The sequence below is a fragment of the Oncorhynchus nerka genome, linkage group LG28, assembly GCF_034236695.1.
Source record: "Oncorhynchus nerka isolate Pitt River linkage group LG28, Oner_Uvic_2.0, whole genome shotgun sequence".
Classification (NCBI taxonomy): Eukaryota; Metazoa; Chordata; class Actinopteri; order Salmoniformes; family Salmonidae; genus Oncorhynchus; species Oncorhynchus nerka.
The window spans coordinates 3241371-3267377 of record NC_088423.1 but is presented as its reverse complement, the minus strand read 5'-3'; the positions used below and the strand labels follow the sequence as shown (position 1 = coordinate 3267377).

General features: G+C 44.6%; 1 pseudogene; it reads left to right on the top strand.

Annotated features, from left to right (window-relative positions):
• Positions 1–4568: 4568 nt before the first annotated feature.
• Positions 4569–26007, top strand: part of LOC115113806 (uncharacterized) — a 29186-nt pseudogene continuing 7747 nt past the window's right edge.

Genomic DNA, 26007 nt, shown 5'->3' with positions numbered 1-26007 from the left:
TAATGTGGCGCAGGGAACGCAAGAAATAATCCTAAAAATATTTAACCTCCACACATTAACAAGTCCAATAGCTCAAATGAGAGATAAACAAGTTGTTTATCTACCCAGCAAGTCAGATTTCTAAAATGTTTTACGGCGAAAACATAGCACATATTTATGTCCAACCACCACCGCAGACATACCTCATTAGCATAGCCAAGTAGGAAAAAATATGCAATCAACAAACGCAGGATTAAAAGAAAAATCATTTCACTAACCTTTTGAAATCTTCATCAGATGACAGTAATATAACATGTTACACAGTACATTCATTTTTTTTTCAATAATCTGCAATATATATCCATAAATCTCTGTTTACAATGACGCATCGTTCAAAAAATGCTACTACAATGTCAGGAGAAATGAAATAGCTCCGGCAGATAACGTCAGCTAACAAGGAATACACATCATAAACTTTGACTAAATATGCATGTTTTACATATGTATAGCAAGATACACTTCTTCTAAATGCAATCGCTGTGTTACATTTATTTTTAACGTTACAGGTTGCGTTCACTAGGCTATACTAGGAGTCGGCGCTCCAAAATTAGCATTATCGCTCCTCTATCTTGGAGTCGACAGAAACCCAAAATTACCACATAAATATTCCCTTACCTTTGCTGTTCTTCCATCAGAAGACCTGGAAGGGATTATACTTACCAAACCAGCGTTTAGTTTTCAAGTCTGTGTCTTTCGGTTCTCAAAATAGCCACATTTCGGTCGAAATGTAGGCAAAATTCAAGTGGATGCGCACCAAAACGTCGAAATTATATATTATATGTCGAGTAAACTTGTCAAACTATGTTCATAATTAAGCTTTAACATGTTATAAAGGTGCACAGAAATCGTGAGGACGAAGCGAAACCTACACGTCGTTTAATCGATCCTGAGGAAAAGACATCACCCGAGCAGAGCGCGCATAAGCGTACACTTTTTTTTCGCGTGACCGAGACCTTTCTGCACGCTCAAAGTCTCGTGAGCGCGCGATTCTCACAATGAGAAGCCCCATTGAAAGCAGGCTTCGCGCTGAACACGTACAGACTGTTCCCAGAGCTGTAACTGTTTGGGAAGTGCGTATACGATGACGTCAAAGTTGGGCCAACTTTTTCCATGACAAGAGAGACTTTGGGAGAATGCATGCCCTGAGACTTCTGCTTCACATAGAGACAAAATTTAAACGGTTTTAGAAGCTTTAGAGTGTTTTCTATTCGATAATATTTTTTATATGCATATATTAGCAACTTTTGACAAAAATGTATCCTGTTTTATATGGGTACCCAATTCCTCCAGAAGGGGCAGTAAACAGGGGTAGCCTTAACAGGTTTTAAGAAATGACAACTACTTAAGGAAAAGAGTACCAGTCAAACTGGTCCTTGTTGGCCATTTCAGGAGACATGTCTGTGTCCCCCATCTCCCGCTCTTGCTGGTGAGAAGCCAAGACCATGAAGGCATAGCCGACATCGTGGCTTAGCAGCCACTTGAAGGTTTGACCACGGTATTTGCCGAACTGGATGGCACTCTCACTGTCCACCAGTCGGCTATCATCTGGGTCACCCTCTCTGGCTACCATACAAGCCTTTTCTTCGCCTTCACTTGTCGTGGCTTCAGCACTCGGACTACACCTGTACACTCTTCCTCCTGGATGGTCCTTGCAACCCTGGCAGCCTCTTCAGATGGGCACCAGAGGGCTCCAGGAGGAAAGCAGGGATGTGATCGTAATCCATTCTTCCTTTCATTAAGAGAGGTTATTCACACGCACACGTTACTTGTTGACAGCAATACACAGTGGACCACATAGCTACGCTGCTTACAGTAGAGCCCATACAGCGTTAACTGTCAATTTGATTCTACATATAACGTTAGCTAGCTGGCAAGTGTGCGTTGTATATATAGTACACTGTAAGTTCAATCAAATCAAATTTGATTTGTCACATGCGCTGAATGCAACAGGTGTAGTAGACCTTACTGTGAAATGCTTACTTACAAGCCCTTAACCAACAATGCAGTTTAAAGAATACAACAGGTGTAGTAGACCTTACTGTGAAATGTGTAGTTGTGAAATTACAAGCCCTTAACCAACAATGCAGTTTAAAGAATACAACAGGTGTAGTAGACCTTACTGTGAAATGCTTACTTACAAGCCCTTAACCAACAATGCAGTTTAAAGAATACAACAGGTGTAGTAGACCTTACTGTGAAATGCTTACTTACAAGCCCTTAACCAACAATGCAGTTTAAAGAATACAACAGGTGTAGTAGACCTTACTGTGAAATGCTGACTTACAAGCCCTTAACCAACAATGCAGTTTAAAGAATACAACAGGTGTAGTAGACCTTACTGTGAAATGCTTACTTACAAGCCCTTAACCAACAATGCAGTTTAAAGAATACAACAGGTGTAGTAGACCTTACTGTGAAATGCTGACTTACAAGCCCTTAACCAACAATGCAGTTTTAAGAAAAATATGTACTAAATAAAATAAAGTCCAAAAATAAAAGTGCAACAATAAAATCACAATAACGAGGCTATATACAGGGGGTACCGGTATCGAGTCAATGGTCAATGTGGGGGGATACAGGTTAGTTGAGGTAATATGTACATGTAGGTAGGGGTAAAGTGACTGCATAGATAATAAACAGCGACTTGGACCACACACCCACACCACTGAATAGCATGCTAGTGACTGCTTTGCAACGCTTGCATTTAGCCACTGATTCCTACCAAACCACTTTGTTGAATGTATAATTGTATAATGTTTATGGCCAATGAGCCCAGGAAGGTTTTTTTTAAAAATATAATTTATTTTCATATGAAAAGAATTTGCCAGTAGATTGTCGCCATGATTCATGAAGCTGACTGCTTGTCTAGCCTGCTAGCTAAGATTTTGAAAGTATGATGTTGACATGATCAGTACAATCAAAGCTATGGTAGATGTAACATGATTTGACATAATTGTATCTGTGGCATGACCTTGAGCCTTGGATGGGCACTTCTAATGTAACTCTATGGCAGCACCCAAGAGGCTTGAATTTTAGAGCCCTCCCAGTAGATTTTGTAGTGACATAGTGTCCCAATGAGTGACAGAACACTGAGTCAACAATGGCTCGACTAGAGAACATTACCAACCCCTACACTGGTTGCCACACCACCACAGAAAGCACTGAGCGAGGTGGAAACTCAAGAAAAGCAAAAGAGACCATTTTTGTATGCAGCTTTATTAATTCAATGATTTGTAAAATATTTGTTTACATTGTTTGCAAACTGATGTGACACGTATTCATAACAAAATAACATGCAAAACAGGCTACAACAACAAAAATGTAACCTGCCTTGAAAGAAGTAAACATCTGCCAGACTGCAACTCAAATCTCTGTTTTACTCTCTTTAGATGTTCTTATTTGGTCATCATTTATTACCTAGCCTCTCCAGTCTCCATAGCCTGTAATTAGGCCTACACTGCTGATGTAACCTAGTTGACGAGCCTGGGGTTTGGGAAGAGGTTTATTGACAGACACATTCTGTCCTGTCCCTGTCCTAATCCGTGTGAGTTGACAGGGATCGGGGAAGAGGCTATTTGACAGTTGTTCTAAACCAATTTCTCACGAGTCAATCCCCTGGAAAGGAAAAAAGATTCAGATCTGAAAATGTGCTTTATTAGGCTACTTTTGTATTACTGTTGTATAAAGTTCAAGGACACAATATTGTATTCATAAAGCTTCCAATTAGGCTCATGACAACAATGTATCTATCCAGCTGATTGCAGTGAAAACGATGTAACGTAACATTTAAGGAGGCTAATGTCTGTTTGCACTAGAAACATTGTAGGCTAATGTTTTCGTTTTCTCTCCAACACCGTGCAAAGTTGTCTATTCTATTCAGGGCAAATCGAATCTTGACTATCTTAAACATGTACTTTTCTTGAACAAAATAAGAGTGGAATTTGCTTTAACGGAATCAGCATATACATTAACAATTTACCTGAATCTCAGTCATATTATTTGCTGAAAAACTAGTATGGGTAGTCAATTGAGGTAAAGACAGTTTCAGCTTGGATATTCGTGCTTTCAAACCACTTGAGCCACAGACTCCAATTAAATGTAATCATATTTTAAAGATTTGGACATTAATTCGCTTTCCAAAGCTAATAAAGATGTGTAAATGTAAGCAGCTTTTTGTAGTCCTAGTTTAATTAGTTAGGGAGTTTAAACAAAGTACAAACTTCTTTTACTTTGAATTTCAGAAGTTCCTTGGTCATGTGACCTTCTTGACTCTAACAAGGTTAAGAATGTCTACTGACTACATATTGCACACCTTTTAGCTTGTCCAAATTCATCTCACTAAGTTTTACATGAATTTTTCAAAATGTAACATTTCAATATCTCCTTGGTCATGTGACCTACTGGACTCAAACAAGGTTCAGAATGTCCTCTCAGTGGGCCTACGCATTGCACACCCTTTAGTTTGTCCTTTCCCCCATTCGCCAGAGCGAGAGACCCCAGTTCACGGAGCAAAAATGTTTAAGGTTGAAATGAAAGGGTCTGGGTGCGCCGCCGCCGCTGCTGAATCGACAGGAGGGGAAACCTCAATCCCCCGCCGGGGCGCAGAGCGGTTGGCTAGGTACCCGGAGCAGCGCAAGGGTCCTGGCCGAGATCAGCACACCCTTAAATGTTTTTGGTAAGCCTGCCACACACACAGACTATGATACATTTATTAAACATTAGAATTAGTGAGTTTTTGTCACAACCTGGCTCATGGGAAGTGACAAAGAGCTCTTATAGGACCAGGGCATGAATAATAATATAATAATCAATAATTTTGCTCTTTATTTAACCATCTTACATATAAAACCTTATTTGTTCATCGAAAATTGTGAATAACTCAACACAGGTTAATGACAAGGGTGAAAGGATGCACATAACTCTGTAATGTTGTATTGGACAGAGTCTTTCTTAAATCATTTTCCACACACAGTCTGTGCCTGTATTTAGCTTTCATGCTAGTGAGGGCCGAGAAACCACTCTCACATAGGTACAGTTGAAGTTGGAAGTTTACATACACTTAGGTTGTAGTCATTAAAACTCGTTTTTCAACCACTCCACAAGTCTCTTGTTAACTACAGTTTTAGTTTTGGCCAAAACTGGCAAGTCGGTTAGGACATCTACTTTTTTCATGACACAAGTCATTTTTCCAACAATTGTTTACAGACAGATTATTTCACTTATAATTCACTGTATCACAAGTCCAGTGGGTCAGAAGTTTACATACACTAAGTTGACTGCCTTTAAAAAGATTGGAAAATTTGACATCATTTGAGTCAATCGGAGGTGTACCTGTGGATGTATTTCAAGGCCTACCTTCAAACTCAGTGCCTCTTTGCTTGACATCATGGGAAAATCAAAAGAAATCAGCCAAGACCTCAGAAAAAAAATAGTCGACCTCCACAAGTCTGGTTCATCCTTGGGAGCAATTTCCAAATGCCTGAAGGTACCACGTTCATCTGTACAAACAATAATACTCAAGTATAAACACCATGGGACCAGGCAGCCGTCATACTGCTCAGGAAGGAGACGTGTTCTGTCTCCTAGAGATGAACGTACTTTGATGCAAAAAGTGCAAATCAATCCCAGAACAACAGCAAAGAACCTTGTGAAGATGCTGGAGGAAACCGGTACAAACGTATCTATATCCACAGTAAACCGATTCGACATAACCTACAGCCTGTTCAGCAGACTACATTTTGCAACTGCACATGGGGACAAAGATTGTACTTTTTGGAGAAATGTTCTCTGGTCTGATGAAACAAAAATAGAACTGTTTGGCCATAATGACCAATGTTAAGTTTGGAGGAAAAAGGGGGAGGCTTGCAGGCTAAGAACACCATCCCAACCTTGAAACATGGGGGTGGCAGCATCATGTTTTGCTGCAGGAGGGACTGGTGCACTTCACAAAATAAATGGCATCATGAGGGAGGACAATTATTTGGATGTAACAGTATAACTTTAGACCGTCCCCTCACCCATAGCCGGGCACGAACCAGAGACCCTCTGCACACATTAACAACAGTCACCCACGAAGCATCGTTACCCAACGCTCCACAAAAGCTGCGGCTTCAAGGTCTCAGAGCAAGTGACGTCACCGATCGAAACGCTATTTAGCGTGCACCGCTAACTAAGCTAGCCGTTTCACATCCGTTACACTCACCCCCCTTTTGACCTCCTCCTTTTCCGCAGCAACCAGTGATCCGGGTCAACAGCATCAATGTAACAGTATAACTTTAGTCCGTCCCCTCGCCCATACCCGGGCGCGAACCAGGGACCCTCTGCACACATCAACAACAGTCACCCACGAAGCATCGTTACCCATCGCTCCACAAAAGCCGCGGCCCTTGCAGAGCAAGTGACGTCACCGATTGAAACGCTATTTAGCGCACCACTAACTAGCTAGCCGTTTCACATCCGTTACATACACACACACACACACACACACAGACACACACACACAAAACCAACACACACACAGAACACCCACACATAGAACAGTTTTTGCAAAGGTAGGGACTGTAGTCTATTTTATTCCCTGTTGAAATGGGTCATCACACAGTTAATTCAGCACAATAGCAGGGGGACTTGCAGTGCACAATAGCATTTACAGGGGGCATGAATCTCTTCAGTCACAGCAGGGAGTCTTTGATTCCAAATTAAATGGGATATTCTTCTATTAAGAATTCTGCCAAAGTTCTGGAGCAAAACGATATGCTCAAACACTCAGAAAAGTAGTCTAATAGATATTCATGTAAATTCACTGAACAAGTTAAATAAGGTCATGATGACAACTTTTAAAGGGGCAATCTGGGATTCGACCTGCCACTTGTTTTGGTAAACACCTGAGTGATGGGGCTGGAGAAATGTAACCACACTCAAATAATGCATATACAGAGCAATGGATGCAAGTAAGAAAATGAATATGTCCGTGACTCAACTCACCTCCCATCACCTCTGTCTGACAGTTTTACAGACTACACAACCAGACGGTTCTTTATTTAACAAGGGAAGTCACATTGAGGTGGATCTTTTTCTAAATGTGGCTTGTTTGTCACTTACTCAAGTCATTGTCTTGTAGCTATTTGAAAAGAGTCTGTTGGGAAATGCATTACCTGAAGTTAAAAAGTTCCATAGCCATCGTGTAGGAGGGTGTTTCCCTGTCTTTATCTTCATTCACAGGGGCAGCAGCACTGTCTCTCTCATTTCAAGTCATTATAAAAGGATGATTTATATCATGTGAGACAAACATTACTGGAGAGCGAGCTATCATATGATGCAAACATTATGATCCCATGCTTCTTATTTAGTTATCAGACCACTGAGCAGGCTTGCCCTTACAAAATAGGCCTGTACAGTAAAGGGGGTTTCACAGACACCACCTTCTTAATTTTAGTCCTTGACTAAAAAACGAATTAGCATTAGGTTTAATCTGTGTCTGGGGAAAAAGCCATCTAAAAGTTCAGGTTTGAATCATAACTCTGCTAACATGAGCAACCAGACATGAGTGACATCTACAGTACAGTGTAATCAATGTGGTATATATTGTCCGTGAACCCAGTGACAGTGAGTTGTGTGGGAGCAGCAGAGTAGGTTGGTATTTCCTGTGTGCATGTTGCTCTGTCCCTTAGGAGTGATAGGAATGTCTTTCTTCTTCCTCTGCTGATTTAGCAACTTTCATTCCCCCTGCTACCAGCCTGGTCCTGAATCCGTTTGCACTCTCATGCCAACTCCTGCTACCTTGACAATACATCTGGGACCAGGCTATTTCTCTGCTCCATCTCTTTGTAACAGGCTGCTGGAGGTGGCAGTACTGTCTGGGAGTGAAATTGCCTGCAGGAGTTTGCCATTATTGGCCTAGGGCAAGGTTCAGTTAGCCTCAATACAAGGTTCTTCTTCCCTAAAAGCCACATTCTGTCATTTCAACAGGCCTGAATCAATGGGATTAATTGAAATAACCATTAAAAAGCAGGGACAATGGCAGAATATGGCGTTAAGGCTGATGCACTTTTGAAACCATAGCTCAGTTAGCCTGTGGTCTACAAGGTTCAATCTTTCTTGGAACACTGCTAGATCAAACCACAGTTCAGTCCATAAGACGGAGGGAGAAGCTGAGGGTGAACCCTAACAGACATACCTGCCATATCTAACTTCCTTAGTCCTCATTAGAACAACCCAGCTCTCCAGGCCTTGACAGCCCCATTACCATGCTGGGCCCAGTATGTATAATTTGGGCTCCTGAGTGTCTAGGGCACTGCATCTCAGTGCTAGAGGTGCCACTACAGATCCCGGTTCGATTTCAGGCTGTATCACAACTGGCTGTGATTGGGATAGGGCGGTGCACAATTGTCCCAGTGTCGTCCGGGTTTGGATGGTGTAGGCCATCATTGTAAATAAGAATTTGTTCTAAACTGACTTCCCTAGTTAAATAAAAATACAAAAGTCTCAGAGTAGAAGTGCTGATCGGGGATCGGGTCCATGTAATCTTATTCATTAAGATCTAAAAAGGCAAAACTGATTCTAGATCAGCATTTCTACTCTTAGACGCTCCCTTGGGCTCCTACATCCCCTGAGCTCCCTCCATAGTTATTTATAGCATGAAAGGAACTTTTCCAGTCCCACTAGTTGTCTTCATACATACTGTAGGCTGTAACCCATTGGCTGTGGTAGGGAGTTGGTAAGGAGACATAGATTGCAGAATAACTACTGTGCTTAGTTTATTTTTCATAAGTTAGGCCTGTATCTCTGTGGTGAGGTTGGTGGCTGTGATGGATACATATTGAAACCGGTGTTTTGCTTCTGTTGACTGGGAATCAATTGCTAGATTGTATGATGATTACAGCGTGTCTGCTCTCCATTGTGCTGGGGTGAGCTAGTCTGGCATTGCAAGACATTACAGTATTCTCTAACATGGAAACTTATGACAGCTGGTGTCGAGGCTATGGTGGGAGCATGGATGACATCAGAGCTCAGGTTAATGTACTAGCCTATATTTCCGAGTTCCTTGTCCCAGATCTGTTAGTGATGTCTTGCAAAACAGATCTGGGACAAGGCAATATTTCCACAGCTCCACCAAATGAATCTACTGCTACCACATAATAGACTATGCAGTAATCATTTTATTAGATTTGGCCACCAGCCGGCTCTTTGGCAGTTAGCCTGGGGATGAGGTTTACAATATATGAGGTGTAACTCATTAAGTCATGTGAGTTAAGTAGTAGTGTCTGTGCCCCATATCTCACCAGCTGTTCCAGTGTTCCACAGCCTAGTTATCACAGATGGTTTCATACTTTTGGCGAATAAAGAGTGGTGAAATAATTAAACCAACAGTCAGCTCGCCAGCTATTAAATAATTAAACCAACTGTCAACTCGCCAGCTATTAAATAATTAAACCAACAGTCAACTCGCCAGCTATTAAATAATTAAACCAACAGTCAACTCGCCAGCTATTAAATAATTAAACCAACAGTCAACTCGTCAGCTATTAAATAATTAAACCAACAGTCAACTCGCCAGCTATTGAATAATTAAACCAACAGTCAACTCGTCAGCTATTAAATAATTAAAAACAGTCAACAGCTATTAAATAATTAAACCAACAGTCAACTCGTCAGCTATTAAATAATTAAACCAACAGTCAACTCGTCAGCTATTAAATAATTAAACCAACAGTCAACTCGTCAGCTATTAAATAATTAAACCAACAGTCAACTCGTCAGCTATTAAATAATTAAACCAACAGTCAACTTGTCAGCTATTAAATAATTAAACCAGTCATGTGGGAAATTTCATGTCGCCGATTGGCTGAGGGAACATCATCTAACTGCATTGTGTTGGCAGATTTTTATGACACTTTTCAGATTAATCTGAGCCAAAATCCCACTAAATTCTACTAAAAGGAGCTTAAATGTCGATTTTGAAAACTCCCCAATCTGGCAACACTAACTGTAGGAGAGGTCTCTTAGACAGAATGCTCACTAGGGGGGATTGTGAGGTTATATATTGGTGTAAATAAGAGATGCCCGATACAGTATATTTCATAGCAAATGCACCAATATACAATACCTGTCAGAGGAGGCTGGTGGGAGGCACTATTGGAGGACGGGCTCATTGTAATGGCTGGAATGGAATTTTATAGAACGGTATAAAACACATCATGCATATGGAAACCATATGTTTGATTCTGTTCCATTAATTCCATTCCAGCCACTACAAAGAGCCTGTCCTCCTATAGCTCCTCCCACCAGCCTCCACTGATACCCGTAGATTCTACAGAAAAACGTTGTATGCTGTTACTCTGTATGTTCTAATCTATGACAATGTTCTGTTCAGCTTTTCAGCAAGGAAGGCCTCTGTGGTGGAGTCTGAGGATAACGTCAACAACAGAACCAGCCATGTGCTCCATGAACAATTCAAACTGGGTGACCTTCGAGGATGAGTGTACTACATCTACGTCCCCTTTTTTTTGCCTCAACACCCCTGAAGATCCCAGGGAGTGGGGGAAAGTTGGCCTCAACACCCCTGAAGATCCCAGGGAGTGGGACAAATTTGGCCTCAACACCCCTGAAGATCCCAGGGAGTGGGGAAAGTTGGCCTCAACACCCCTGAAGATCCCAGGGAGTGGGACAAAGTTGGCCTCTACACCCCTGAAGATCCCAGGGAGTGGGGAAAAGTTGGCCTCAACACCCCTGAAGATCCCAGGGAGTGGGGAAAAGTTGGCCTCAACACCCCTGAAGATCCCAGGGAGTGGGAAAAAGTTGGCCTCAACACCCCTGAAGATCCCAGGGAGTGGGGAAAAGTTGGCCTCAACACCCCTGAAGATCCCAGGGAGTGGGGAAAAGTTGGCCTCAACACCCCTGAAGATCCCAGGGAGTGGGGAAAAGTTGGCCTCAACACCCCTGAAGATCCCAGGGAGTGGGGAAAAGTTGGCCTCAACACCCCTGAAGATCCCAGGGAGTGGGGAAAAGTTGGCCTCAACACCCCTGAAGATCCCAGGGAGTGGGGAAAAGTTGGCCTCAACACCCCTGAAGATCCCAGGGAGTGGGACAAAGTTGGCCTCAACACCCCTGAAGATCCCAGGGAGTGGGACAAAGTTGGCCTCAACACCCCTGAAGATCCCAGGGAGTGGGGAAAAGTTGGCCTCAACACCCCTGTCGTCCCGACAGTGGGCCCCATTTACCTGTGTCTGCTGTCTGGAGGTGTGCTCCAGATGTACTATGAGAAAGGACTGGAGAAGCCCTTCAAAGAGTTCCAGCTGCAGCCTCACTGCAGGTTTTCAGATCTCAAGCTGGAGAGCAACGGAGAGCCTCGCAAGATCCAGACAGTGAAGGTGGAGGACGTGTCTTACACAGAGAAGAAGCGCTACCATCACAAGGTAAGAGGGATTTTTTTTATCACGTAAAAAAACAACAACATGTTATTAGCTTGGCGTTTAATCAACTTTCAACAATGCATAAAGTTTGATTTGAAGCTGGAGGTGTCCCACGAGGCTGAGGTGGAGCAGCTGCTGAAATTTGGAACCACGGAATACGGTGACATGGAGGATCTGTTAGAGACCATGGAGAAGGAGATTCTTAGGCTGACTCCGCCCCTGTCGCAAAAACGGCACTACGAGGAACAGGAGATGACTGCAGATCCCAGACCACCTCTGAGTGCAGCTGGACAAGGTACATTTACTTCTTCTTTCACTACCATACAACTACTGTAAGATGGCACACAGTCTCTTCAGGAAATGTACCTAGTAGTTCATTGGTATTTCAGCATTATTACAGGTTGTTATTAAAAACTCTTGAATTACTTGCTGTTACTTATTATCTAAAAATGTAAAGCCTAAATAAGAAGGTTATACATTTCTATGAATGTCTTTTGCTAAAATCCGCTTCCACGCCAGCTACGACTCTGAGGAGGTTGGGTGTTCGTTTCTTAACACACATATCAACACATACATACAATTTAACCTGCATATCAAAAGACAACACAATTAGTAGAATCATCCAGGGTGACACCAAAAGGTTGACTTAGGTCTATTTCAATTGTGGTCCTTTAATTTCCATTGTGGTCTTTCAGGACGACCTCCTTGAGGGCTGGATGGAGATCAGTGACTGCCACTTCCACAAGTGCATCAATGACTTGGAGTTCCACAGGTCTTGGCTGCTCAAGTTCTCTCCTCCGGACGCCTGTAGAGTAGAACTGATGCGCTACAAGACGTTAGCCCTGGGATGTACTAACCTACCGTTCTCTGTCAAAGCCGTGGTGACTGTCCAAGGGGCCTACGTGGAACTCCAAGCCTTTCTCAACATATCAGCCGCCTTCCCGTCATTTACCGGAGTGTCGGAGACTGAGCCGCTCTGCGAAAACGTTCTGATCCGTGTGCCGGTACCGGCGGACTGGGTGAAGGTGTCACGCACTGTGACGTTGCTAAGACGGAAGTCCCTGCCGGCCAGGATCAACCCGGAACGCGTGTCTGGGGACAGTCAGTGCTGTTGAGTCACAGCCGGTCATGCAAGTTACCGTGGGGACAGTTAAGTATGAGAATGTGTACTCGGTCATGGTGTGGAGGATCGACAGACTGCATGCTAAGAACATGGGTAAGGATTAAGAGGAATAGTCTGGCTGTCTTTGATGGTCTATTGATAATCCCTTTTTGTATGGAATGCTGGCTTATTCTGATTTGTCTTTATTTTACATGTTACATTTACCTAAACATGTTTCAATATAGGCTATGTTAAATTGTAACTTATGTTCCCTAATCAGTTTAGCTAAAATACATAAAGTCTTTATAGTATTAGGGTTTGTTATACTACAGCTTGGCTAGAAAACACAATCTCCCTTTTTCCTCTCACAGCAGTAGAAAATCCCCATACCTTCTCCTGTAAATTAGAGCTTGGTTCAGATCAGGAGATCCCCACTGACTGGTATCCGTTTGTCACGATGGAGTGTGAGATGGTAGGGGCTGTGGTCTCACAGACCAGAGTGACGTCTCTGGGCACAGACAGTGACGTTCAGCCTCAGAAACATGTCACCGGTAGGACCCACTATCATTGTCAGGTAAGGCCTGAGATATTATTATATTAGATAACAAGTTTAATATCTATAATGTATTGTATATATAATACTGTTTAATATCTGTAATGTGTTGTATATATAATACTGTTTAATATCTATAATGCTGTGGTTGATCTTAATTTTGTTTGTTTCTATTTTGCTCTATTTTTGTTAGTTCCAAAGCAGAATCATGATTTGCGACTTATTAGGGGAACTTGGTATATATTTCATCCAACACATAATATTGTCTGATATAGCATAGTTATTACTGTGACACCAGCTGACAAGGTTGGTCCCATACTGTCGTCTAGCAAACCCTTCTATCATTGTCCTGCTCCACTGGGCAGACACTGGTTGAATCAACGTTGTTTCCATGTCATGTCAATCAAATGATGTTGAACCAACGTTGAATTGACATCTGTGTCCAGTGGGGCCATAGGGGGTATTCCATAATGAAACTAAACCATATTGGTCTGTCCTTTTTGTAGGTGGAAATTGAGAAGAAGTGGATTGAGACAGAAGCACATCAGGCTGCACACCACATTAGTGATGATGATCAAGTCTCACATTACCATACTTCCAAGTCTCGTTCATCGTGAGGAAGCCTTGTGAGGAAGCCTTCGAATCGAGACAAAACACAGGATGCCTTGATACAAGGACATCTTTAAAAGTGACCTACATGTGGCTGATGAACAGTTGTTTTTATATTGTTTTTATAGTGGCGCAGCGAGCTAAGGCACTGCGTCTCAGTGCTTAGAGGCATCACTACAGACACCCTGGTTCAAATCCAGGCGGTATCACAACTGGCTGTGATTTGGAGTCCCATAGGGCGGCGCACAATTGGCCCAGCATCCTCCGGGGAGGGTGTGATTGTAAATAAGAATTTGTTCTTAACTGACTTGCCTAGTGAAATGAAGGTTAAAATAAAATCAAAAGGTTGACATTCCATAATATTGTTTGGCCCTGTTGTATCCCTGTATGTATGGATATTAACATGTTATAACCTAACCTGGGTGCCAGACATGACAATTCTGTAAGGAGTTGGCAAGAGAGCAGAAACAGACTGGCAGCCAGCCATGGAGGAATCAAAGTAGGCTACAAAAAACAAATATATTATTATTATTATTGGAGGAACGAACAACCCAACACACAGCCCTACCATCACAATGCACTTTACAGTTCTCTCAGAAGATTATTCATTGACAGGAGGTTGCAGAAGCTCTTTATAAAAGAGGAAATACCTTGTAGACATTCACAGGGCCAGTTTCCCGGTCACAGATTAGGCTAAGCCTTGTCCTGGACGAAAAAGCACTTTCAATGGAGGTTCTTGTTGAGATTGCTTTACAAATCAAATCAAATTTCATTGGTCACATACAAGTGTTTAGCAGATGTTATAGTGAAATGCTTGTGCTTCTAGCTCCGACAGTCCAGTAATATCTAACAAGTAATATCTAACAATTACACAACATATACACACAAATCTAGTAAAGGAATGGAATTAAGAATATACAAATATATGGACGAGCAATGTCAGAGTGGCATAGACTAAGATACAGTAGGATAGGATACAGTATATACATATGAGATGGGTAATGCAAGATTGGTTGTTAGTCCAGGACAAGGATCAATCTGTCTGAGAAACTACCCCATAGTGCTTAGGCTTAGTTCCAAAAACTATTTGGAGTGTATTTTAAATTTTAAGGAAAAATTGGGTAATTATATAAAATGTTGATAACCCTAATTTGTTGTTTAGCTAGCTTTTGTTGTTTAGCTTTGTTGTTTAGCTAGCTAACCATGGCCTTTTTCCACAGCTAAGCATGCAAGCTCTCATCTCTTTTTTTTTCCATAGGTCAATATCTTTGAAGTATGGTTATGTAATCCTAGAAATGCAGGAATGGCCTGCACTCGCATATAAAACTATATAAAATTTTTTATTGTATGTATGTGTATATGACTTCAGCGCTAGTTATAAATAAAACAAATTGAATACATTTGCATTTTATGCATGCGTTTGTGAGAAGGGGGAGGAGTTGAACAAATGTAGAGGTCAAAGGTCACACCTGTGTTGGAGTCGACAGCCTGCAGTTTGAAGTAGCTAGCTGTTTTTAGTTATTGAAACCAAGGTCCGCTATATCAATGTCCACTTAGGAAAGAATTACAAAAACCACAGATCTGTTAATATTGAAATAGAAAATTCCTGTCAATATTTTCTGTTTGCTAGCTAGCGTTAGCTATTTTGCTTACCTCGCGCTAGCTAGCGAGACCAAGGCACCATCTTAGACCCTCGAAATGCTATCAAATTCAAGTCATGTGGTAAGGAGCAAGTTGCCCATAAACGGATCATTATGTTGTTGTTTTGGTTACTTAGTAACTTGATAATGTGTCTCGACATAGCCATGTCACTAACTTTACTCTTCTTGATTGCCAAACTGTCAATCAGCCAAATAACTAGTTGTTAACGCTAGCTAACTTGACTACATACTGTTAACTAGCTAACTGATAATCCTTCGTGCTTCCCTGTATCCTCATTGAAAACCCCTCCAGCCGAAGCTCTACCTGTCCATCATAGATGATGTGATTGAGAGCATGCGGGAGGTGTTTCTGGATGAAGGACTGGAGGACCGTGTCCTTGATGACCTGAGACAGGTGAGTGGGACTTCAAGGATTTTTATAAGCACGATCTTCTCCCCTACGGCAGAGGCCGGCAGATGGCGATATCGACTCAACACCGCCAGCCTTTGTGGTACTTCTCCCCGTTCTTCTTGCTGACGTTAGTCCTTCCCGACTGGAATGACTTCACTTTGTTACACACAGTGTACTTAACTGCCTGCCCTCTTCACAAAAAATAACTGCTTTCATGACGTATATAAATACTGCAGAATATACAGTATCACATTGAAGTGATGAAATCAAGAAAAGAGCATAGACCCTACTGCAGTAATACTACTGCTGTGTAACTGGAACTGCAATCATATTTGGTATGGCTTTTGTCAAATCAACTAACTAGCAAACCAACATTTAATCTGTAGCTCTGGGAGTCAAAGATTATGCAGTCCAAAGCAGTGGATGGCTTGGCCCTCATGAAGAACACCATCAACTCATCCAACTTTGTGCTGCAGCTCCCTCCAAACTATGGACAGACTTTTTCAAAACCTGCAGGTAATGTTTTTATGTCCAAAGGTACTTCCCAGATATCTCTCCTTCCTACCAAAGTGTGCAATTGTTCACTTCCCTTCACTGGAAATGACTGATAAAGGAAATATGGTGGAAACTCCCTCCATGCCTCCACCAATCCAATGCTTTTAGATTTGTTGGAAGAAGAGTGTAAACTTCAGGAACATTAGATATTATTGGGATGCACCCGAAGACCAACTCACCCATTGCTATCTAGGCCAATTGATTATTGCATGCAGATCGCTACGTATTTAATTGATTAAGCGAATCATTCCATTCCTCCTTTCATCCCCAGCCTCTATGGTGATCCCTGCAGGTCAACACATCCAGAGTTTCACTGCTAAGGCAAGTTACACAAAACTGTCGTACATTTTATGTACTTAACGTTTTGTTGTGCAGTACATAATATCTGCAAAACGCTATTTGGAAGAAGAGCTACTGGCAGCCTGTAGACGGGGAGGGCCTACTGGCAGCCTGTAGACGGGGAGGGCCTACTGGCAGCCTGTAGACGGGGAGGGCCTACTGGCAGCCTGTAGACGGGGAGGGCCTACTGGCAGCCTGTAGACGGGGAGGGCCTACTGGCAGCCTGTAGACGGGGAGGGCCTACTGGCAGCCTGTAGACGGGGAGGGCCTACTGGCAGCCTGTAGACGGGGGAGGCCTACTGGCAGCCTGTAGACGGGGAGGGCCTACTGGCAGCCTGTAGACGGGGAGGGCCTACTGGCAGCCTGTAGACGGGGAGGGCCTACTGGCAGCCTGTAGACGGGGAGGGCCTACTGGCAGCCTGTAGACGGGGAGGGCCTACTGGCAGCCTGTAGACGGGGAGGGCCTACTGGCAGCCTGTAGACGGGGAGGGCCTACTGGCAGCCTGTAGACGGGGAGGGCCTACTGGCAGCCTGTAGACGGGGAGGGCCTACTGGCAGCCTGTAGACGGGGAGGGCCTACTGGCAGCCTGTAGACGGGGAGGCCTACTGGCAGCCTGTAGACGGGGAGGGCCTACTGGCAGCCTGCAGACGGGGAGGGCCTACTGGCAGCCTGCAGCGGGGAGGGCCTGCAGCCTGCAGACGGGGGGAGGGCCTACTGGCAGCCTGCAGACGGGGAGGCCTACTGGCAGCCTGCAGACGGGGAGGGCCTACTGGCAGCCTGCAGACGGGGAGGGCCTACTGGCAGCCTGCAGACGGGGAGGGCCTACTGGCAGCCTGCAGACGGGGAGGGCCTACTGGCAGCCTGCAGACGGGGAGGGCCTACTGGCAGCCTGCAGACGGGGAGGCCTACTGGCAGCCTGCAGACGGGGAGGCCTACTGGCAGCCTGCAGACGGGGGGGGCCTACTGGCAGCCTGCAGACGGGGAGGGCCTACTGGCAGCCTGCAGACGGGGAGGGCCTACTGGCAGCCTGCAGACGGGGGGAGGGCCTACTGGCAGCCTGCAGACGGGGAGGGCCTACTGGCAGCCTGCAGACGGGGAGGGCCTACTGGCAGCCTGCAGACGGGGAGGGCCTACTGGCAGCCTGCAGACGGGGAGGGCCTACTGGCAGCCTGCAGACGGGGAGGGCCTACTGGCAGCCTGCAGACGGGGAGGGCCTACTGGCAGCCTGCAGACGGGGAGGGCCTACTGGCAGCCTGCAGACGGGGGAGGGCCTACTGGCAGCCTGCAGACGGGGAGGGCCTACTGGCAGCCTGCAGACGGGGAGGGCCTACTGGCAGCCTGCAGACGGGGAGGGCCTACTGGCAGCCTGCAGACGGGGAGGGCCTACTGGCAGCCTGCAGACGGGGGAGGGCCTACTGGCAGCCTGCAGACGGGGAGGGCCTACTGGCAGCCTGCAGACGGGGAGGGCCTACTGGCAGCCTGCAGACGGGGAGGGCCTACTGGCAGCCTGCAGACGGGGAGGGCCTACTGGCAGCCTGCAGACGGGGGAGGGCCTACTGGCAGCCTGCAGACGGGGGAGGGCCTACTGGCAGCCTGCAGACGGGGGAGGCCCTACTGGCAGACGGGGGAGGCCCTACTGGCAGCCTGCAGACGTGGGAGGCCCTACTGGCAGCCTGCAGACGTGGGAGGCCCTACTGGCAGCCTGCAGACGGGGGAGGCCCTACTGGCAGCCTGCAGACGGGGGAGGCCCTACTGGCAGACGGGGGAGGGTGCCTACTGGTAGACGGGGGCCTACTGGCAGACGGGGGAGGGTGCCTACTGGTAGCCTGTAGACGGGGGCAGACTGGGAGGGCCTACTGGCAGCCTGTAGACGGGGGCGCCAAAACCTGATTTATATGCCAAGTTGTTGGCACCAATGATCAGAGCCAGGCTGGCAGCAGTGATCAACACCAATGATTGTTTTGTGGCAGTAAGTAAGCTGTTTTAAGAGGATTGTTTTCACAATTACATACCGTATCGATATCCAGCGTTCACCTGGCCTGTCTGTCATGGTGTTCCTAATGTTTTGTACACTCTGTGTATATCTGCACACCTGATGAGGCTCCCGAGTGGCGCAGTGGTCTAAGGCTTTGCATCTCAGTGCTAGAGGCATCACTACAGACACCCTGTTTGAATCCAGGCTGTATCACAACCGGATGTGATGGGAGTACCATAGGGCGGCGCACAATTGGCCCAGCGTCGTCTGGGTTTGACCGGTGTAGGGCGACATTGTAAATAAGACTGACTTGCCTAGTTAAATTAAGGTTAAATAAATAAATATGCAGAATTATATTTTCTCATGAGTATTAGACAGCCTCTAGTTTCCTAGGACTTAGGCCTGAACCCAGGACTCTCAGGAAAACAGTGCCCACTGTTACTGACGTTGACATGTCAAACCAGCAGTCCCATTATTTGTGTGAGAGCGGAGGTCAAGAAGACTTTGTTATTTTCGTGGCTTTCTTTTGCGAATGACTATGAATTAAGAAATATTTCCTGAAACTACTTGTCAATACTAGGCATCATATTAAGATGTGGGACATTAATTGTTTCACAAGAAATAACTAGCAGGTCTATTATGTTCCAGCAGCTGGAATTTGTCCGTCCACAATTCACCAGTGGGAACATGGTGGCTCTCAGCACCAGACAACAGAAAGAGCTGGCCGGCACTATCCGGGAGATTGCTTGTGTGGAAATTACCTCTGCCCTCGATTGACCATTTAATACCGGTAAATGAATCATTGGCACTGGTAAAGTGGATACCTATTCAACCGAAGTGGAAAGTCTGGAGAACAGTCAATGTGACAGAAGTGTGATTCCGTGACCTGGAAAGTGCAAGCAAAATTGAAAGGGATGATCCAACTCTTGTTGGGTCATAGGACTTGAAACTGGTGTGGAAGCGGGCAACCCAACGTCCTTCATGAGCAATCTTTTCTATGAACTGTTCGGAAGGAGAAGCTGCCTTTTTTGCCACTGATTAACATTGCGGGTTAACTCCTCAATGGCTCTCACTGTATACGGATCCATAGCTTTGAAGTCAAGTAGCAAATTGTTCACCTTGCAACAGCATCTGGGGGCCTGACCTATGCAGGGAAGAGGATCAGCATCTACCCAGACCTCAGTGCTGAATTGCTGAAACAGAGGGAGACCTTCAATGAGGTGAGATCCCAGCTACTCGAGCTCTCAAGCTAAACTTGAGATGCGGCTTCATCCACCTGGCAAAACTCAACTTGACCTTAGAACACACCACACATGTTTTCCACTGCCAAGGAAGCTCAATACTTATTGGAGAAGCACATATAACTAAACACACAAGGGGACAAGCCGACTAATGGAACCCCATGACTGGCTCATTATTCAGGTATTCTAACCATGCACAATCATGCAGCCTGGCCTATGATATTGCCTATGGTTCAAGACATTTACACAGTGCTAACACCATGCCAATTAATATACCCTACAGCTATCCTTTGTTTGACTGTTTAGTCATTAGGCTTGCATATGTCATCTTTTGTTTTCATGTTCATTCGCTTTTCTTCATTACCCACCCTTCCTGGTCCAGTCTGCTAACTTCATTACCCACCCTTCCTGGTCCAGTCTGCTAACTACTTTACCCACCCTTCCTGGTCCAGTCTGCTAACTACTTTACCCACCCTTCCTGGTCCAGTCTGCTAACTTCATTACCCATCCTTCCTGGTCCAGTCTGCTAACTTCATTACCCACTCTTCCTGGTCCAGTCTGCTAACTACTTTACCCACCCTTCCTGGTCCAGTCTGCTAACTTCATTACCCATCCTTCCTGGTCCAGTCTGCTAACTTCATTACCCATCCTTCCTGGTCCAGTCTGTTAACTTTGTTACCCACCCTTCCTGGTCCAGTCTGCTAACTACTTTACCCACCCTTCCTGGTCCTGTCTGCTAACTTTGTTACCCACCCTTCCTGGTCCAGTCTGCTAACTACTTTACCCACCCTTCCTGGTCCTGTCTGCTAACTTTGTTACCCACCCTTCCTGGTCCAGTCTGCTAACTACTTTTACCCACCCTTCCTGGTCCAGTCTGCTAACTACTTTACCCACCCTTCCTGGTCCTGTCTGCTAACTTTGTTACCCACCCTTCCTGGTCCAGTCTGCTAACTACTTTACCCACCCTTCCTGGTCCAGTCTGCTAACTACTTTACCCACCCTTCCTGGTCCTGTCTGCTAACTTTGTTACCCACCCTTCCTGGTCCAGTCTGTTAACTTTGTTACCCACCCTTCCTGGTCCAGTCTGCTAACTACTTTACCCACCCTTCCTGGTCCAGTCTGCTAACTACTTTACCCACCCTTCCTGGTCCAGTCTGCTAACTACTTTACCCACCCTTCCTGGTCCAGTCTGCTAACTACTTTACCCACCCTTCCTGGTCCAGTCTGCTAACTTCATTACCCTTCCTTCCTGGTCCAGTCTGCTAACTTCATTACCCACTCTTCCTGGTCCAGTCTGCTAACTACTTTACCCACCCTTCCTGGTCCAGTCTGCTAACTTCATTACCCATCCTTCCTGGTCCAGTCTGCTAACTTCATTACCCATCCTTCCTGGTCCAGTCTGTTAACTTTGTTACCCACCCTTCCTGGTCCAGTCTGCTAACTACTTTACCCACCCTTCCTGGTCCTGTCTGCTAACTTTGTTACCCACCCTTCCTGGTCCAGTCTGCTAACTACTTTACCCACCCTTCCTGGTCCAGTCTGCTAACTACTTTACCCACCCTTCCTGGTCCTGTCTGCTAACTTTGTTACCCACCCTTCCTGGTCCAGTCTGCTAACTACTTTACCCACCCTTCCTGGTCCAGTCTGCTAACTACTTTACCCACCCTTCCTGGTCCTGTCTGCTAACTTTGTTACCCACCCTTCCTGGTCCAGTCTGTTAACTTTGTTACCCACCCTTCCTGGTCCAGTCTGCTAACTACTTTACCCACCTTTCCTGGTCCAGTCTGCTAACTACTTTACCCACCCTTCCTGGTCCAGTCTGCTAACTACTTTACCCACCCTTCCTGGTCCAGTCTGCTAACTACTTTACCCACCCTTCCTGGTCCAGTCTGCTAACTACTTTACCCACCCTTCCTGGTCCTGTCTGCTAACTTTGTTACCCACTTTGTTACCCACCCTTCCTTCCAGTCTGGTTCCACCCTTCCTGGTCCAGTCTGCTAACTACTTTACCCACCCTTCCTGGTCCAGTCTGCTAACTCCACTTTACCCACCCTTCCTGGTCCAGTCTGCTAACTACTTTACCCACTTCCTTCCTGGTCCAGTCTGCTAACTACTTTACCCACCCTTCCTGGTCCAGTCTGCTAACTCCACTTTACCCACCCTTCCTGGTCCAGTCTGCTAACTACTTTACCCACCCTTCCTGGTCCAGTCTGCTAACTAACTACTTTACCCACCCTTCCTGGTCCAGTCTGCTAACTACTTTACCCACCCTTCCTGGTCCAGTCTGCTAACTACTTTACCCACCCTTCCTGGTCCTGTTTGCTAACTACTTTACCCACCCTTCCTGGTCCAGTCTGCTAACTACTTTACCCACCCTTCCTGGTCCAGTCTGCTAACTACTTTACCCACCCTTCCTGGTCCAGTCTGCTAACTACTTTACAGACCCTTCCTGGTCCAGTCTGCTAACTACTTTACCCACCCTTCCTGGTCCAGTCTGCTAACTACTTTACCCACCCTTCCTGGTCCAGTCTGCTAACTACTTTACCCACCCTTCCTGGTCCAGTCTGCTAACTTCGTTACCCACCCTTAATGGTGCGGCAGGTAGCCTGGTGGTTAGAGCGTTGGACTAGTAACCGAAAGGTTGCAAGATCGAATCCCCGAGCTGACAAGGTAAAAATCTGTCGTTCTGCCACTATTCCTAGGCCGTCATTGAAAATAAGAATTTGTCGTAACTGACTTGTCTAGTTAAATAAAGGGCAAATAAAAAAATAATAAAATGGTCTGGCCCACTAGCTTCGTTACCCACCCTTACTCGTCCGTGATAATGTACGGCCCCATGTTGCAAAGATTTGTACACAATTCCTGAAAGCTGAAAATGTTCCAGTTGTTGGCCTGCATAATCACCAGACATGTCACCTGTTGAGCATGTGTGGGATGCTCTGGATCAATGTATACGGCAGTGTTCCAGTTCCCGCCAATGTCCAATAACTTCGCACAGCCATTATTTTAAAAGGTATCTGTGACCAGCAGATGCATATCTGTATTTCTATTCATGTGTAATCCATAAATTAGGGCCTAATACATGTTTTTTCTCAATTGAATCCTACAGACGAAGAACCATATATGTGACAATTTTTCCATTTTAAGATAATCAGTTATTTTTATATTATTAATTGTGTGTACCACGTTAGGTGTTTTATGGTTGACAAATAATTTACCATACCCATATCTTCCAACAACAATTTATATTTTTTTGTTATTTCAAAAAATACTTTTTATTGCCGTTTTAATTTTAAGAATGTGGAAGAACAGTATATCTCCAGTGATGATTTGTGGAAGAACAGTATATGTGACATTTTGCATGACTTGTAAGATGTCCTTTTTTAACACCTGATATGATGTTTTAAGTACTTTCAAGTACAGATGCCCTTCATGTAAATAACTTAAATGCAATATGCAGTTAATTCAATTGTATGGAGGTTCATTTAAAGGTGGTCTATCAACTTTAGCACTGATGACTTTTCTTAAAAGTTGAGTCATGAAATCTTAGTCTCATTTAAAATGAAGCCCTCAATGTGAATACCATAGAACTACAAAACACTCCCAATCTATACACAGAATGAGTTTGTCCTGCACCATTGTGTAACACAGCACTTTTAGAGTTAACGTTAATGTACGTATCATTACTGTCAAAGTTCAACTATGCAAGTGTTCAATATAGCTATTATAATAATAGGCGTTTTGTCTTATTTCTAACCTGTTCTAAGCCGGAGAGAATCAACGCTTGTTGTTTCTCGTATGGAGCAGTGTAGAAACTATTGAACAGATGCAGCTTGCGCTCATCAGTCAACTTTCCACAATCCTTTCTGCACGTCGTGGAACACGCTCTTCCCTGCAGGATACAGTGCAACTAGCTACTGTAGCCATGTCGAATCATCTGGTGGATGGAGAAAAAGTAGCTAGCTATGTTTCTTCTATACTCTAGCAATAACATTTGTAACGATAATGTATGAGTAATTAGCCAACAAACTTTAGCTAACATGTTTTCTCTATAGTTACAAATTAGACAACCCACAACATACATGGTAGTTACTGTACTCTATAGCTAGCTAGCTTGACTGTTTAATATACGGTTCTTCCACATACCTCTTTTGGACAGCCTTACCCAGTTTTTTCTTGACCCTTACGATTTGTATAGGGTTTTCTTGACCCTTACGATTTGTATAGGGTTTTCTTGACCCTTACGATTTGTATAGGGTTTGCTTGACCCTTACGATTTGTATAGGGTTTTCTTGACCCTTACGATTTGTATAGGGTTTTCCCGCATCCCGTAAGATCTTCCTTTGCCTGTCTTTCCATTCTTTTAGTTTTGTTTTGCGTTTCTTTCCCATATTTCTGCGATTTTCATCAGCAACAGAAAGGTTGTGCGCTTGTCCGTCCATTCTGAGTGGTGCACATAAACGGTTATTCCACGAGAGCCAATCTTTAAATTAAAAATTATTGTTAATTAGCGCGTGGAAAGCTTGTGAAACCGGTTCACTATAGAAAAAGGGTGTCCAATAATGATTGTTCATGTATATCTAATTTTTTTGTGTAAATGTCACATATATGGTTCTTCGTCTGTAGGATTCAATTGACTGATTTCCTTATTTGAACTGTAACTTGTTAATATACTTTTATGCTTGCATTTATTTTTGTTCTGTTCATAAACAACTTTTGGAAAGCTCAATCTGAGCCAGCCATTAAAAAGGTATGGGCCACAGATCTAAGTGAATCTGAACCTTTAACTGGAACAGAATATGGAAAAATAATACTTTGGTATCCTGTAATCCCAACCATCAATTTATAAATGAAGTTTGTTCAGACTGTATTTAACACACCTGTTTTTATATGAAATGGGGGACTAAAAACCAACCTGTTGCTAGGCGTGGTGAAAAAAATGTTTTCCATGTGGGGGTTTGGATGGAGACATGATGGGGAGCTGGGGGTGATCTTGGGCTTGGGGGAGGAATGGGATGGGGAGCTGGTTGTGACGTCGGGCTTGGGGGGGGATGGTATGTCGGGCTGTGGGTGATGTTGGCCTGGGGGGGAATGGGACAGGGGGCTGGGAGGCATATCTTTTTGTTTATTTTTTCTTTACCAATTGTATTTTTACAAAATCCTGTGTGATCATTTCTCTATGTACTGTACCAGTCACAAGTTTGGACACATCTACTCATTCAAGGGTTTTTCTTTATTTTTACTATTTTCTACATTGTAGAATAATAGTGAATATATCAAAACTATGAAATAACACACATGGAATCAAAAAAGTGTTAAATCAAAATACATTTAAAATTCTTCTAAGATCCAATATGTGTAAAGCATCTCATTGTGTTGCAGAACAACGGTGGGACTCTAGCCACCTTCTCTCTTCCTCCCGGGATGACCTACCCAGTCCAGATCCCTGCAGGGGTCACACTGCAGACGGCCTCTGGTAAGAAGGGCCACGGCATGCATAAACCTCCATACACACACGCGTTTTGACAAACTTAATTTAAATAGAACATGAATCACTCTGTTTGACCACTTATAATATACACTCCTTTGATGTAGACACTGGTATAGTTCTGGGCAGAATTAATAGTATATTCAAATGTGGTAAGTCCCCATTTGGATAAAGCCGTGTCCTCAGAGAATGCGCAGACCTGCTGGCTGGTGTGTTTACGGACATATTCAATCAACCCTTATCCCAGTCTGCTGTTCCCACATGCTTCAAGAGGGCCACCATTGTCCCTGTTCCCAAGAAAGCTAAGGTAACTGAGCTAAATGACTATCGCCCCGTAGCACTCACTTCCGTCATCATGAAGTGCTTTGAGAGACTAGTCAAGGACCATATCACCTCCACCCTACATGACACCCTAGACCCACTCCAATTTGCTTACCGCCCCAATAGGTCCACAGACGATGCAATCGTAACCACACTGCCCTAACCCATCTGGACAAGAGGAATACCTATATGAGAATGCTGTTCATCGACTACAGCTCAGCATTTAACACCATAGTACCCTCAACTTGTCATCAAGCTCGATACCCTGGGTCTCGACCCCGCTCTGTGCAACTGGTTACTGGACTTCCTGACGGGCCGCCC